General features: G+C 50.0%; 1 protein-coding gene across 5 annotated transcripts in view; it reads right to left on the bottom strand.

The window, feature by feature from the left end:
* LOC122385581 (endoglucanase E-4-like) overlaps positions 1 to 15,148 on the bottom strand; it is a 32,423-nt gene extending 17,275 nt beyond the window's left edge. The window contains exon 1 of one of the 5 annotated variants that reach the window (XM_043374063.1): positions 14,998 to 15,148. The gene's annotated coding sequence lies outside the window, so the exon portion shown is untranslated. Of the gene's footprint in view, positions 1 to 12,034; positions 12,186 to 14,997 lie in introns of those variants that run through there. The other 4 variants (XM_043374140.1, XM_043373986.1, XM_043374211.1 and 1 more) reach the window with 4 other exon arrangements.
* Positions 15,149 to 15,186: the final 38 nt, after the last annotated feature.

Here is a 15,186-nt window from a genome sequence, read left to right as displayed (position 1 = left end):
CAGCTCTGTTATTAGTGGGGCAAAGCGCGTTGAAATTGGCAGAAGACATGTACGAAAACCACTTAATGCGGGAATGAGAACACTTTATTTAACTTTTAAACGGTTGTGACATTAAATAACATTAAAAAATTATGACATTTAAAAAACTTAACAGTATGGGGATAATAAGAACACCCTGGGAAAATATGCCTTTCCGTCTGTCACAGAGCAATGGCGACGGGCCGCAACCCCAGTCTGGCTCATTCGAACAACCGCGAAGGGAACTAAAATTGGCAGCCATAAATTGGAACTGACGCCAGTTGTGGAGGACTAAAACGTGGAGTGGCCCCATTGCCCCGGATGGTCGCTTTGCCCCGGTCTCCCCCACAGGACACATATTTATAATGCACTTTGACGACGAACGGTAAATTATTTGCGAGTCATGTGGGTTCAAATTGGGATTTTAGGTTACGACAGAAGCACGGCAATGCTGACGAACTCGATGAACCAGGACATAGACCTCTGGTCAGAGGTCTACAGAGGTCTATGGCCAGGACAATGAATACCTTTTCAAAATGTACGACGAACACGCGTAAATACAGGGTAAGGCTGCCTATTAGCGACCCTTTCCTATTTGCGACTCACCTTTCTACAGACAAACTGGTAAGAGAAATCGGGGAGAAAACAATGTCAAAAAGGCTGTCATACATTGCTTAGCAATCTCAATTCATTTCCGGTTGTCGGTGCCTTTGTTGATACGTTTTAGGTGAGTTTAAATAAAACTGGTCATTTTCTTATCCAAATCGTGTGTATTGTTCCATGTCTGATGAAAAGCGGTGCACGTTAAGATGATGCACTTTTTATTCTGAATCGACTAATCATTTTTCAATTGATTGCAGCCTTCCCGTAGTGAATCGCTTGATTGTGCACTGCAGTCTGCATGGTGGTTAAAAATGTGTCGCAGCCCATCTACTATACTATTTGAGGAGGGTGCGTCTGTCCGTTACCGAGGTCCCGACTTGGCGGTGCTTTGCGTGGACTACAGGCCAGACCGTTGCACCTAGCCCGGTGAAATTTGCACAATTCATAGATCAAGGATGCGCGACGTGCCTTTGAGGGGTCTCAGCTCGATCGGGTCGATAGGGAGCGCGTGGTGCGTGCCCAAAAAGTGCAAATTCGCGTCATAGACTTTACATGTATAAATCGGCGTGCGAAATCGGGCGAAAACGGCTAATTTTGGCCGACACGATTCCGGTCCCGGTGCAATATCTTGGTGACCGGGGGTCCGACCGGCACGGGAAAAACAGCATCGTGTAGATAATTGAGCGGGCTGTCGAATGGTGTACGGTGCAGGGGATGGCACGCGCCACGTGCACCGGGGAGGGCACTTTTATACGGAAAATTGACGTTTTGGACGGATTTTAGAATTTGTATTAATTTAAGGTGACCGTCAGACGGAGCGAGTTGAAACAACGCCTGTTGGCAAGAAAAATGTACCGCCTCTCATATACAAATTGTGAAAAGCTGATTGATCCAAATCAAGGTGGTACACATCACGGGAGAAAATGGTGTTTGTCAATTTTATGCCACTTTGTTCATCAAAATGGTTTTGCTTCATGATCTGCTATATCTGGCAATTAAAAATGGCACCGTTGGAAAGAGCATTCAATTCTGTCCAAGGTTCAGTCTTCATTTTTGCATGACGAGCAACAGTATTCTTAGAAATGTAAATGTTTCAAACCATTACATTGCCATTTTTAGCGAAATTCATCGATGGCCTCAAAAGACTTCACGCCAGTTTCCGAATCATTCTTAAGTAGAACGCATGATAATACGACACGGGCACCTCGATGCGATGTATCTTTTTTGTTTTATTACAAAATGCTTGGCCGTCAGAAAGCAATCGAACGAAATGGATGCCAACCAAATCGACACAGACCAACCCAATACCCACGGGTAAAAAATAACCCTTCTTCGCGTTGCGGAGCACGCGGGTAACCCTAGTATTTCCTATTTCCCGACCGACGCGATGGTCGTAAATAAGGGAAATGAATCAGAAAGAGAGAAGGGAAAATGAGGGGTTGCTGAAGCTTGTGATGTGTGGCGGGTGATACCAATTGTCATGACAGGCTGCAAGGGTGCCAAATCCAGCGCGGGCCTCGAATACAATACGGGATAACCTAAAAAGTTCACCTTATTTTCGCCTTTTTTGCATTATGTATGTACCTACGTGATTAGCCTCCACAAACATAAACGTGCTGGCTAAATGCTCCTGTTCTAGTGATTAAAGGGACCATCCCACCTTAACATTAGTTTTGAGTTGAGATAGCCAAGTTTGCGGCCAGGCTCAGAAACCACCATTTATCCTGGTCGCAACCCCCGCAGCTTTATGGTGTTCAAGAAATTTCTTCCCTTTACTTGCAGGGTGGGACCAGCTTAGTCCCTATCTCTTAACCATTAGCGGTTTGTTGATGACGTCAGCAGTCATTTCAACGCCCGCCATTCCTTGAACCCGAGTTTTGCTGACCTTGAGCTCCCTTTTTTATCAACGTGAAATCCGTCGTCGGCGCTGAGAAAGCCTATTGCTTTTCATTTTAATTTGAATATTAGAAGATACCCACCACTGGAACTTGGACTGATATTATACCAAGGCCGAAGATGATCAAGCTGCCTGCTATATCTGGAGCTTGGTGTTCAACTTCAACATGGAATGAAAAACAAAATATCAAAGCAAACTGGATATGGTACTGCAAGTTGAAGTCCAAAGAAATTTGAAGAGCTGACAATTGACATTAATTCTTTTCCCGCAAGGTTTCCATAGGAGATCACACCATGAAGAAATATTTTTGATGTTAACAGTTGAAAGGGGATTGATCTTCCAGTTTTGACGAAAGACGCTGCTGACTGTCTTTGGAAAAGGATGTCGGCATGAGGTGCAATTGTGCTTGTGAAGTGGTTATAACTGGTCTTTTCACAGTGTTAAATTAAATGTGCCGTTGCAGCCAAGTGTGTTATCATGTAAGGTAAAATCAAAACTACAATGTTGGTTTTACGAGCATTGAGAAGGCTGGTAGGTAACACCTGCCTGTGCTCGTAAATCATGCTGCCAAAGTATTCTAAATTAATTTTATCATACACTTTTGTTGTCCAGAATGGTTGCACTATTGTTTGGTATCATATTATTCCATGTACATATGGTAGTGTTAAGTCCGACCAACATGTTACCAGATTTGAAGCTGTTACGTTACCTAAGTACCTACCTGTTTTTTTACTGGCGTGGTGAATGTCACCTGGATTTTGTTTTGAGGTGCAGACCTAGTAACTCTGACTACATGGGTTTGAAGCTATTATCTATTCTGTTTTTACTGGCCTGGTGAATGGCGACTGATGTTGTCCGTGGATGGCACTGAAACAAATTTTGAGTGTCAACTGCCATGTACAGTGTTTTAATACAATGCTGAGGGCTGAAAGTTGTCTTGTTTAGAGTGGTGAAAGTTCAGGATATGCCAGCCACCATGGTGGGTCAGAGTTAATGTGTTGCAGTCAGTTCGGCTTCGGCAAGCACACGGATGGGCATACGCATCAAGACCTGCTCTGCCATACTTTCAGCCAATTTTACCTAGGCAAGTCTTTTCTTTTTTTCTGCCAAAAGCTATGACATTGTGAATTTCAGTGCTGTGGCCTGTGTGTAGCTTTCAGGAAAGCAATTCTAAATAAAGCTCTGATAAAGTGCATGAAATCAGCAATGCAGCCCTCTATTACATTTTCTACAACATCTTACTTGTTCCTTGCATGGAGAGAAAAATGCAATGTTATGAATTCGTTTATTCACATAATTTGACAAGCATGCAGTTACCTGCTACTATCACTGCACAAAACAGAGCAGAAAACATCAGTTGATCAAACACAAGACACAACAGAAGTTTACAACATAGGCCTGCCGAACCTGCTTCCTCCCACCACAGTTGATGCCATTTCCTAGCCTGGCTTGATGTGAGCACTGAATAGCTGCTTTGTCTAATTACAGCTCACTACCATTCAACTTAAACTACTCTCTTTAAAGTAAGAGTGAGAGCGTTCAGTGTTCATAGCAGCTCGACAGACGACAGACAACAAACATCTTGACAAACCAACCAGTATTTGATTTGGCTAATGATTTATGTGCCTGTTGTATCATGGCCAAACTACTTTAACAGCAATAATCCCTGTTTCATCTTGATCTTGCTTTTAATTCCATTTGAACTCAGATCTTGAAACAATCATCTGAAGTGATATCAGATACTGGCTTCTGTTTCTCTTGAAAGTGTGGTAACCACGTGTGTCGCCGGCCGGCACGGGAGTTCCCGGCGCAGACCGATTCGCGCGCCGACTTGTGACGTCGCCACCCCGCCCCGGCGCTGGGGGGCGGCCCAGGACGTGTCTGTTCGTGAACTTTGTCCCATCACGATGCGACCGCGTGTCTGCAGCCTGCATTGCAGCAGTCTGCTGACCAATCCGCGCTCGATCCGTCGCCACGTGGTGTCCGAGTGCTTCTGCGCATGTCTGGACCCGGCCCGCTGCGTCGGGCCGCGCGCTACCCCGGGACTTCTGGCCGAGCTCTTGGCCCGAGCAGACGCGTCACGTCTGGCTCCGCGATTTGGCCCGTTCTGTCCGGGATTTATAACTTAGATTAGGCAGGGCATATTTGGCAAACTTGGATTTCATTCTCGTCTCTTCGTCGCTCCATTGTCTGATTCGTTGTTTCGGTTTTTGCCTTCGTTTTGGAACTTAAAATATAACAATCCGCTCCTTAAATTAATTCTTTTACTTGGGGCCGTTTGGATCGAACTGATTGAATTTTTGGAACACGCACCAGGTTGATATTCTCCATTTCTGATTAACGTAAAATCCAGTCACTGATATGTGGTGAACTGCCCCACAGCACCACATATTGGTGAGCCCGACGTGATTCTTGTTCGATTTTTCCATACTTCCGGGTTGTCGCCTCCGCTCATTCCCGAATCAATTATTTTATATTATTCCCCCACATGGATTGCTATTCCGTCGCTCCACAGTGGCTTCTGCGCCACTTTTCCATGATGGTTTCTGTGCCATCTCTCCGCCGTGTGATTAGTTAGGCATTTATCTTCTCGGTGATTTTATTTCGGCGTTCCATTGGCTCTTTCGGATTTTGCACTCGGTGTTTTAAATTTTAATTGTTCAGTGCATTGCAAACACCGGCTATACTTTAACGATCATCATGACGAACGAGGGCACGATGGAACCCGCTCATGCTGAGCCGGTCCATCATGTGTCGATCAAGCCGCCGGTTTTTATGGACACCGCAGTTGACGGCTGGTTTGCTATTATGGACGCCCAATTTAACATTGCCAAAATCACCAACTCGCAGACCAAATTCTACCACGTTCTCTCTGCCCTGCCTCCGGAAACCATCTCGCACATTCCGCGTGCTGTCTTGAGCAACAAAAATTTCTCTGAGCTACAGACAGCCGTCACTGACATGTACGAAAAGACAAAGCCAGAGATGTTTGAGAAACTGATCAGCAAAACGCGTCTGACGGGCCGCCCCTCACTCTTTCTAAGCGAACTCCAGAGAAGTGGCCGACAAGGTTGGTGTCGGAGACGATCTCGTTCGGCACAAATTTATCCAATCGCTACCTACAGGCATTGCAACGGCCCTGGCTTCTCAGCGCGAGCTCTCATTGTCGCAGTTGGGCAAACTCGCGGACGAGCTGATCCCTCTTGTGCAAAACCCAGCTGCTAACATGGTTCACTGTCAGGATCAGGACCCACAGTCCGACTCACAGGCGTTCTTTGTGGCTCAGCAGCACCCAAGGTACCACAGGGCCACTCAGCCGCAGAGCCGAGCCGCCACACACTCCCCAGCTCGTGATGCTCGTGATTCAAGAGCGTCTCTCGGTCTCACGCCGTTCCACCCTGACCAGAAGCCGAAAGTATGCCGTGCTCACCTGTTTTTCGGCAGCCGAGCACGCACTTGCAAGCCATGGTGTCACTGGCCCGACAAAGCTGCTGATCTGACCATGCAGCCGTCCTCACGAGCTGCATCTCCCTCCCGTGCAGCCTCAGAGTCGGGAAACGAGAGGAGCAGGCCGTAAACGCAGCCCTCGGCCTGCCGCTCCTTAGGGTAACAGCCAAGGTGAATGATCAGCCCCTGAAATTCATTGTGGATACTGGCGCTGGTGTATCCCTGGTTCCACCCTCCTATGTGAATGGAACTCTAATTCACCCGTCCGCTGTTTCGATCACGACTGCCAGCGGGCAGCCACTGCGCGTGCATGGCGAGGCCACTCTCGATATTGTCCTCCCCACACTCCGACGCAGTTACACATGGACATTTGTAGTAGCTGAAGTGACAGAGCCACTACTCGGTAACGATTTTCTCGCTCACAACTCGTTGGTTGTCGATTGTGGTTCCCAAGTTCTCCGCGACTCCACCACTCTGCTCTCTGCTCCCGGTGTACCGACGACCGGGGAGTCGGTTCATTTGGTGATAAATGATCTCGCTCAGGTGCCTGAGGCAGTGCGGCCCATCCTAGAGGATCACCCCGCTGTTCTCAGCCCTAACCAGCCGGAGTACACAGACTCGCCAATCAAAACCACTCACTTCATCGACACCGGCAGCGCTCCACCCACGTTCGCCAGCCCACGCAAGCTGCCGCCCGACAAACTAACCGCAGCAAAGCAAGCACTCGATGTGCTGCTCAAAACAGGAGTGATTCGTCCGTCTAGGTCCCCGTGGGCCTCACCCATCCACATGGTTCCGAAGAGTACCCCTGGTGAGTGGCGTGTCACCGGTGATTACCGCGCGCTCAACGCCGTAACCAAACCGGACCGCTACCCACTGCCGCACATTCAGAGCCTCTCAACCAAGCTCCACAACGCTCAGTGGTTCAGCAAAATCGATCTGCTCCGTGCATATCACCAGGTGCCTATGAACCCCGCTGACTCAGAGAAGACGGCCGTCACCACGCCCTTCGGCTTGTACGAATACACCTTCATTCCAATGGGGCTTCGCAACGCAGGTGCCACATTCCAGAGGGTCATGGACGGCATCTTCCGAGACGTGCCGTGCGTATTCGTCTATCTCGACGATATTCTGGTATTTTCCGAGAACCAGGAGCAGCATGAGAAAGATTTGCGCCTCGTGTTCAGCAAGCTGGCTGAGCACAAGCTCCGCATCTCACTGGAGAAATGCGAGTTCATGAAGAAGTCACTCATTTTCCTCGGTCATGACGTCACCAGCACAGGTGTCACACCTCCCAAGGCCAGAGTGAAGGAGATTCTGGACCTCCCTCTACCGCATGACTCAGAGTCACTGCGTCGCTATCTGGGACTCATCGGCTTCTACCGGCGTATGATTCCGCGATTCGCCGATGTCACGTTCCACCTGACCGAACTGATTCGACTCAACCCAAAAAGCAAAGAACTGACGTGGACAGAGGAACAGACTCAGGCGTTCAGTGACAGTAAAGCAGCGCTGGCTGGCGCCTGCACTCTGCCACACCCAGTGCCACACTGCGAGCAGTACGAGCTCGTTACTGACGCATCACAAGTCGCGGTGGGTGCCGCGCTCCATCAGATTGTGGACGGAGTACCCGTTCCCATTGGCTTCTTTTCACGGAAGCTCAGTCAGGCCCAACAGAAGTACGCCGCGTATGACAGAGAGCTACTCGCGGCTTATCTGGCCACACTCCACTTTCGTGACATGATCGAAGGCCGCCACGTTACCCTGCGAACGGACCACAAGCCACTCGTGCGCGCTTTTCACAGCCCACACACGGCTAAGTCTGACCGCCAACAGCGCCACTGGTGTGTCATCACGGAATACATCACGGAGGTCTCGTACATTCGTGGCAGTGACAACGTGGTGGCGGACTGCCTCAGTCGCCCGGTAAATGCAGTGTCCCTCGATGCATGTGACCTCCATTTTATCGCAGCGGCTCAGAAACAGGAAAAGGAGAGAGGCGCCGGCAGTGCCGATTCAGAGCACCAGGATTCCGAGTCAGGTCCAGGTTCGCGCTCAAAGCCGCAGGACACATCCCGATTGGAACCAGTAACACTGTCTGGCGACATCACAGTCCTGTGTGAAAACACTGGACCACATCCACGCCCGTACGTACCAGAGGCGTGCAGGCGCGCCGTGTTTGATCGTTTCCACGGCCTGTCACACCCGGGTAGGAAAGGCACCACCCGTCTCATCAGCTCTCGCTATTTCTGGCATGATATGCGCCGTGACATTGCGCGATGGGTGAAGGAGTGTGAAGCATGCCAGGAAGCCAAGGTGCACAGGCACACTCGTTCTCCGCCCGGTCGATTTGATGTGCCCTCGCAGCGGTTCGAAACTGTACATATAGACATAGTCGGGCCGCTGCCCCCGTCAGTACCCCACGGGCACCCCTTCACCGCGCCATTTCGTTATTTGTTGACATGCATCGATCGCGCCACGCGTTGGGTCGAGGCCGTGCCGTTGGTCTCGATCACCGCGGAAAGTGTAGCCTCTGCTTTCCTCGACACTTGGGTGTCCCGATTCGGAGTTCCGCTGCATGTTGTCACAGACCGCGGTTCCCAATTTGAAGCGGAACTGTTTTCACACTTGTCTTCAATGATAGGTTTCCATCGCCTCCGAACCACTGCTTATCATCCGACATGTAATGGGATGGTGGAAAGAGTCCACCGAACGCTCAAAGCTGCCATCCGGGCGCGCAGGCAAGAGTGGCTGCGCGCGCTACCCGTCGTTTTGCTAGGTTTGAGAGCCATGCCAGCAGAGTCGGGTTTTTCGGCATTCACTGCCGTCACAGGCGCGCAGGTGCTGTTTCCCCGCTGCGCCGTCGAGAAGGTCCCCGTCGGGACAAAGTACGTCCAAGAACTGGCAAAACGTATGTCAGAAATCGATTTCGTCACGCTCTCACAGGGCTCGAACCACGCCCGCACACCACCGACGCACGTGCCACCCGATCTCATGACATGCACACACGTGTGGGTACGCGTTGACCGCGTGCGGCACTCTCTGGAGTCCCCGTACCGCGGCCCCACGCGAGTCATCAGACGCAGCCCTAAAGTGTTCACGTTGGAGCTGCCGACTGGCGCCCACGACACTGTAAGCGTCGACAGACTCAAACCGGCACACATGCCGCCACCTGAGGACACGCTTGGTCCGAGCAGTACCGAGCCTACGGCTCCGGAGCAGCAGCCGTCACCGTCGACCTCGCTCGGGCCCCTCGCCACTGGGGCGCCCGACGAGCCAACACAGACGCCGACGACTACAAGATCGTCCAGCAAGAGGACTTCAAGACCTGGAGTGACGTCTTCCGCATCGCCGGACGAGGACGACAAGCCGTCCGCGGCTGCGCCGGTGCACACCCGCAGCGGCCGCCGCGTGCAGTTCCGGCCGCAACCGGACTTCCGATACTTTTAAGTGCGCCCGCGTACGTGCGTTCGAGGACGATCCTGATCGCGTGGCGCCGACAGTGAAGTGATAACTGCGTCGCGCGGTGTAGTGATTCTTGCGTCGCGCAGGACCGTGCAGTGACAATTGCGTTGCGCCGTACCGTGTAGTGATTATTGCGTCGCGCAGTGAAGTGTCGATCGCGTCGCGCACCGAGTGATGTGAAAAGTGATTGTTTTGGCTTATCGTGTATGCGCTCCGCGCTGAGGCGGTGAGTACTGTGGTAACCACGTGTGTCGCCGGCCGGCACGGGAGTTCCCGGCGCAGACCGATTCGCGCGCCGACTTGTGACGTCGCCACCCCGCCCCGGCGCTGGGGGGCGGCCCAGGACGTGTCTGTTCGTGAACTTTGTCCCATCACGATGCGACCGCGTGTCTGCAGCCTGCATTGCAGCAGTCTGCTGACCAATCCGCGCTCGATCCGTCGCCACGTGGTGTCCGAGTGCTTCTGCGCATGTCTGGACCCGGCCCGCTGCGTCGGGCCGCGCGCTACCCCGGGACTTCTGGCCGAGCTCTTGGCCCGAGCAGACGCGTCACGTCTGGCTCCGCGATTTGGCCCGTTCTGTCCGGGATTTATAACTTAGATTAGGCAGGGCATATTTGGCAAACTTGGATTTCATTCTCGTCTCTTCGTCGCTCCATTGTCTGATTCGTTGTTTCGGTTTTTGCCTTCGTTTTGGAACTTAAAATATAACAATCCGCTCTTAAATTAATTCTTTTACTTGGGGCCGTTTGGATCGAACTGATTGAATTTTTGGAACACGCACCAGGTTGATATTCTCCATTTCTGATTAACGTAAAATCCAGTCACTGATATGTGGTGAACTGCCCCACAGCACCACAAAAGCAAGTTAAAACAACAATGATAAACTAAGGCAGGAGATGTGAGTTGTGGCAGTAGATTTTTGATTCAACATATGTCAACCTTATATTGCTTGAGACCTCTGTGACAGACAAACAAATACAAATATTTATAGTTTTTTGATAGTTTGGATTCTTGGCTTGATTTAGCAGATCAGCTGTAAACCTTGACTTTGAAATCACATAAATGTCATGGTACCCGAACGAATCCTCGCATGACATTTCTTCGTCCGCATTTCTTCGTCTACAAATCTTCGTCGGTGCATTTATTTGTCCATCAATGCTTACTCTTGCATATATTTGCGTTGAAGAAGAAATGCGAGCCGATTTTCATATACCCTGATGCGAGACAAAGTAATGCGATACGAATAAATGCCCTGACGAAGATTTGCAGACGAAGAATTGCGATACGAAAAAATGCCATAAGAAGAATTGTCCTGGAATCCTTTGTTGGCCATCATATATTGACCTTGATAAGATAAACGCATCATTCGCGCAATATTTGTCGCACTTTGATACCAAATTATTGCTTCCAAATGCCGACGTAAAGAAAACTTTTTGTGACGTCATAGAAACAGCGGAGTTCCCATAAAGTAAACAAAAATAAAAGTCTTATATCTCGAAAACGGTTGAATATTTTCCGGTAAAATTTGGTAGATGTTCATTTTCGCTCTTTGTGATTCACGCTACATCACTTTTATGCCAATTCATTAACTTTTTTGAAGGTGGGAGGGTCCCTTTAAGTGCTTTGCGTATATGCTAGCCTATATTTAGGTATCTTATTTCATGTTTTCGAGGGTAAGATTTTTCGCCATTTTTACTATGGGGAAGCCCATAGACAAAGTTTGAAGGAAATCAGTCAAAAACTGTGAGTTGGACAGGTGCATAAAGAAAATTGAAATTTGACCATGACCTTGTACCGGACTTTCTGACCTGGTGACCTGACCCAAGGTCACCCGGACCTGAAATTTCCAGGTCAATGTAAAAAGGCTGCCCCATAGGCTGTGCCAAATTTGGCGGCGGCTGTTTTCGTAAAACCTTAGGGGGGGGCATCGCCACCCCCCTGCCAGGGCGAGGGCTAAGGGGCCGCTTATTAGGCATCTTAGTTCTTGCCCTAACAATCATGTCAGTTTAGGTGTCGATAAATTTTTACCAACACTTCTAAACTGGTCTATTTGTGTAAGAAATTCGCTAATTATGTGAAACTGTCTAAGGGCAATGGGGCAAGAGTATGTGCGTATATGCGTGTGTTTAAACGCATACAATAAATTTATTAATAAATATATCGAGTTTCATATTCCAGCCTAATTCGATCAAGAGGGTGGGGTCGCAAATCGGGAAAGGTCGCGAATAGGAACATTTACCATATCAAATGCATTCAGTCACCCTTATCAATCTGGGAAAGGTTTGGAACTGCATTAACCGCAGTCATGCAGTTGGTGGAGTGAGCGCGAACATTTTCTTCTTTTTCGCAGAGGCGAGGTCACTTGACGTGTCACTGTGACTTGATCTTAGGTGACCCAGAGCTGTTTTTTTTTCAAAAGGTATGTGCAGGGAAAAAAATGTGTAGCCGCTTTTGACGCATTTCAGGAAAACTGTAGGGACTTTCAACGTTTACAAGGGGTTCCTGTCAACCGAACTGAAGGTTTGTCGTGCACGAGTCACTAAGTTTACAGTCCTATTGCTGGTAAGAGTAGGTATACGGGAGTCTGTTCTTTCAAACACCTACCTCAGGTGCTACCTACCTAGGTGAGTTTGTCGCGCGGCTGTGGAGCTCGACGCAGTGAGCACCGTCGCGGTCAGCGTCACTGGCGCTCTCCCGTACCTACTACGCAGGTGTGCAGCTGCGGCGTCCGACCGCTCACGGATATAGCTGCACGGCCCAGCGCCCCGCTTCCGGCCCGCCTGTGCCCCGGGGTTCAGGGAATGACAAATGCGAGCCTGCAACTGTATATCTGCTGACGTCCGTCGATTGACGTGGCCCGGACGCTGATGACGGTCGCCCGAGCGGACAGTCACCCGCACCTGTCGCCGCACCCAATCGGTGCGCCACCCGCGAGACATAACCCAAAGGACAGCTGAGGACAGCCCGACAGCGCCGCCGAGCCAGAGACGCCAGCAGCCCTTTGTCCGCAGAGGCCCCGCGTCCGCGCACAGGTGCGGGCGTCACGTGCGGCGCGGGTCGGCGCTGGTGTGACCCGAGTGTCGCCCGCCGACGTCGTGCGATTGTTCGGCAGGTGATGACAAACGGCCTCGGGTGACTCGGCAGACCGTCAGCAGGCGTGCCGGCTGTCTGGTATTCCACATGTTTGCTCTACATTTAGATACATTGATTGTCGCAGATGTCCTTCAGAATTATAAGTAGAGTTGTCAGTTACGCGCCGAGTTCGCCAGGATTTCATCTATCAAATCCTGGCACGATCCATGCTACCGGATTGAACCGCTTCTCACCGGCACGGGATTGATTGGGAGTCACCGCGTAGAAGGGCGGTCCAGCTAGCATTAAGTGACGAAGACAACGCTTTTTATCGAGAGAGGCTGGCGATCGGTTATTGATGTCAGTAGAAGCGGGCTTGTCGATCTGCTGATTGCTGAATATCTTCAGGGTACCCTTGTTAATCAGCGTTAATCGCGTGAAAGTAAGTAGGTAAGTTATGAATCTTCCTCTTATGCATAACGAATAGCGTTTCAACTATTGAACACAAATCTTCAGTTATAACGTCAGTGAAAAATGTAACAAAAATTGTTAGAAGACCTCGCGGCCGGTTCGTCCATGTGTTCGCCCACGTCCACTCGGCACACACGTGTCGGGATACACCACGTGGCCGGCCCTGCCAGTGCGAGCTCCCGGCTGGCTCCTTCTCCCTTCCCTGCGCCCCTGACCCGCCGCGTGCCGGGACGGTCACCCACGTGACCGCCGGCGGGCCCGACCGACAGGGGCGGCTCCAGGCGCCCGGCGCGGGGCGGCAGCCACGGCGCGGCGGGAGGTCACCCAAAACATCATTATCTCTGAGTTGACATTGTTAGACGCTCGCTCTCTTCCGGATTTTGCACGCTTGTACTATTAGGTACATTTGCATTGTTTTTACTTTAATTATCGGAAGCTTGCAACGCTCAGAGGCTGCAAGTTGACGTTTCAAAACCAGAGTAGGTATGCAATGCTTTTTGGTTTGTTTGTTTGTTTGTTTAGGTATTTATTTATTTATTTGTTTGTTTGTTTGTTTGTTTTTTAGGTTGTCACACCCAGATCAGGTCACATGAAAGCATACCGTTTTCAGGAGTCGTTTTCATGGCCGGACCGATATCACCTTGTAGTTGACATGTGCTCATAGGCACGACAGCCATATTAACGAGTGACACCACACGAAGTTATCTTGCGACGTTGTTTAACTAAATGAACTTTAAGGAAGCCCATTAGGCATATTAATTAACCTGCGTCCCACTGGGAGTGCTGGATCCCCCCTTCCCTTCCCCTCCTCTAACTCGGCTCCTCCGCCACGTATAGTGGCACGCGGTAAGTGGCATTCCAGAGCACGTCCAAAATAAGGACGAGAACACCTCGGTCATTTTTAGGTCAGTAAAAGATCAGGTCACCAGAGGCCATCAAAGGTAAAATGTTGCCTATTTCAACATTTTTCGAAACACGGGCATATAACTCGAGAACCAAGAGAGATATCTACAGCGCCGCGGAAAAGCACATTCGATAGCCCTTTCAACCCTCTTTTTTGGAGGGTGCCCCCAGATTTAGCCTCAGGTCAACGGTTTCTTCTCCAGCGAGCAAAACAGAAAAATAACCGTTTTTACGAAAAACATTTTTCAATAACTTTTTACTCAAGAGATTGACGACATAACTTATGCACTTGCAGGCATCGTGTTCCGCTCGTCGAGACGCGTCGAATGAACTAGGTATATAATTTGACATTGAAAGGTCCACTTGAAAATTTGATCCCAGATCGAGGTCATGACCTGACCGGAAAAGGTCATGTTACATATCAGTCGATCCGTATCGTCGAGCCGAACACACCTAAGGCGTTCCGGCATTGTTCTTGCATGCCTCTATCGGAAGTTATTAGCGAAAAACTGTTAGACGCCATTCGTGACCTGAGATGACATCAGGGACATAACGAGGGGTCACGGTTGCCATTTTCCTGTTCAGTGTGTTATGTTTACAATTCGGTGTTTGAAAGTGTTTAGAATGACGTTCGTCCAAAAAAGGCGCCTTTCAATTTTCTCCCATTAACTTATAATGGAGAGGTGGGAAAACTGACTTGACCTTAGATCACCGATATCGAAACCAAGATTCACATTTTGCACATATTGTCGTTTATCAATTTCTGAAAGTTTCAGTTGAAAGTGATCAGTCACTCGGTGTAGCTATGGGAGGCATTGCACCTTTTTACTGGCAAGGTCACTTGACGTGACCTGACCTTGGCCTGAAGTTTTCACAGCATGCGCTGAAAATATGCCCCCCACCCCTAGCTGGGCGCTGGCTGAGGCTATTTCCGCTGATGAGCTTAAATAAAATTTATGTTGATATAATTAATCAAATTCTTACTTTTTGGTAATGTTAAGTAGCTGATGAGTATAAAAGCGTTGAAATTTTAGGCACAAAAGGCCAAAATGTGATGGATCGGAAGAAGAACGACTCCCCTGGTCCGAAGGCAAGACACCAACACATGCGCACATAGTTACCCGACGGAGGCAGAAGCGCAGTTCACGGACACGGGCAGGGCCGGTGCGGTGGCCAGCGCTGTTCGATCCTGTGTGTGACGAGCGGCGACTACGGGCACACGATGTAACTGGCTGTGGCCCTGCAGCTGCTCCGGTCGACTGGTGCCGTCGACCAGTGCCGCGGACAGCCGCCAGCGCCTAGCTGGACTT

Source organism: Amphibalanus amphitrite, unplaced genomic scaffold (assembly GCF_019059575.1).
Source record: "Amphibalanus amphitrite isolate SeventyFive unplaced genomic scaffold, NRLGWU_Aamphi_draft 000001F_arrow, whole genome shotgun sequence".
Taxonomy (NCBI): domain Eukaryota; kingdom Metazoa; phylum Arthropoda; class Thecostraca; order Balanomorpha; family Balanidae; genus Amphibalanus; species Amphibalanus amphitrite.
This window is presented reverse-complemented; position numbering and strand designations above follow the sequence as displayed.